This window comes from Sinocyclocheilus anshuiensis, unplaced genomic scaffold, assembly GCF_001515605.1.
Source record: "Sinocyclocheilus anshuiensis isolate Anshui unplaced genomic scaffold, SAMN03320099.WGS_v1.1 scaffold21, whole genome shotgun sequence".
In the NCBI taxonomy this organism is placed as follows: domain Eukaryota; kingdom Metazoa; phylum Chordata; class Actinopteri; order Cypriniformes; family Cyprinidae; genus Sinocyclocheilus; species Sinocyclocheilus anshuiensis.
The window spans coordinates 504,464-506,120 of record NW_015536472.1 but is presented as its reverse complement, the minus strand read 5'-3'; positions in this window follow the sequence as shown (position 1 = coordinate 506,120).

Sequence of the window (1,657 nt, the reverse complement as noted above, 5' to 3'; positions counted from 1 at the left end):
TTTCAAAATAAAAGTCCCAGACGAGCGTGCTGCTAATTTCAAAATAAAAGTCACGGCACAGCCGAAAACTCGCTGTTCCTCCAACAATAAAATTATAATCCTGTGTTCTGTGATTTACTTCTGCCAAACACAAAAGTTATGTGAAATTCTTGCACTTCCCACCTACACTCATTACGCAGCGCTCTGTTTTTTAGGATGATGAAAAGGTTAAAAGTGACAATTTTAGGCGGGCAAACAGCGCTCGTCAATGTCAAAATAATTGAGACGGCCAATCAAATCAAAGTAGGCGGGGTTTACCGTTAACAAGCAGAGCGCGTGAAGCTAACGGTTGAAGAGTATGAGGTAAGATGAAAATAGCAAAACATTTAATATTTGACAACAGTTTTATGACAGAAATGTTACATGACTGACACTCGACTTTTTCCTCAAACATGACCATTCAGAATTCAAAATATGGAGTAATTTACGTGATTCACATAACTGAATATGACCAGAGACATGAAACGTTTTGAATTTTCGTCATGTTAGCATACAAATAAGAGTATACAAGTGCATATTTGAAAACATTATTTACAAATAGTTAAAAATTATTACTTAAATACTAGAATTAGACCTAGCATCTCATTTTTCTTTATATTTCTTTCTACTTTATAAAAAAAACGTCTCCTCCAATGTTCAATCTATCATTACGATATGAATTCTCCAACAACTAGGCTATATATTAAAGGGGTCATATGATGCGATTTCAAGTTTTCCTTTCTCTTTGGAGTGTTACAAGCTACCTACAATAATGTACAGTATTTGAAAAATAATGTGTTTTTTGAACATTAAAGCATGTCAGCATATTCTGTTACACCAAATACACAAAATAATGATCTTTAAAATAGCTTCATATGACCCCTTTAAGACTCGTCCATGCCCTCCTAAAAGGCCTCGTTTAAACCATAGACTGTATAAAAACATGGACGTAGTGTCCGTGACGTCACCCGTAGAGTTCCGAAGAGCGTTTTTGAAGCCTAAAGTGGGCGGAGCCAGCCGTCCATCTTGGCAGCGCGTCACCGCGCTTCACTCCCGGATAATCGAAAATGGGCAAAGAGGCGGGAGCAGGTTGCTGAAACCATAACTTTATTGTTGCTGCCGCCGCCGCCATGTTGTGAAGACGCTGTGAATTTCGGTACCTGAGAACGCATCTGGGCGCATAAGCTACAAAGAAAGAAAGAGAAACCCTGCAACTCGTTCAAACAACACACAGGGCAAGCCGAAATATTCTGAAGTGTGGTTACATTTCTAGGGCCATATGGTTTCTGCGAAAACGCGGACAGGATCGCGGGGGCCATTCATAAAAACGTAATTTACTCTATAGTGTACTGACGGAATTCGTCAATTTTGGATGAATAAATCAAAAGTAGGTCTGCCACTTAATTCGAATTGCATATGAACTAGTGTCTGTGAATATTAAAATGCAAAAAGACGGTTTAAATATGAATCCTGCATGTCCCGCTTGCCTCTGTATGTATGAATGGCGGAAACGCGGTTTTGTTTACCACACAAATGCTGAAGCACGCGTGACGCTCGCGGTGATTTTCGGCCTCTGCGTCTCAATGACAGCATGAACAAAAACTTAATCTCCAGAGCTGCTGTGAGAGTCACTTCGCGA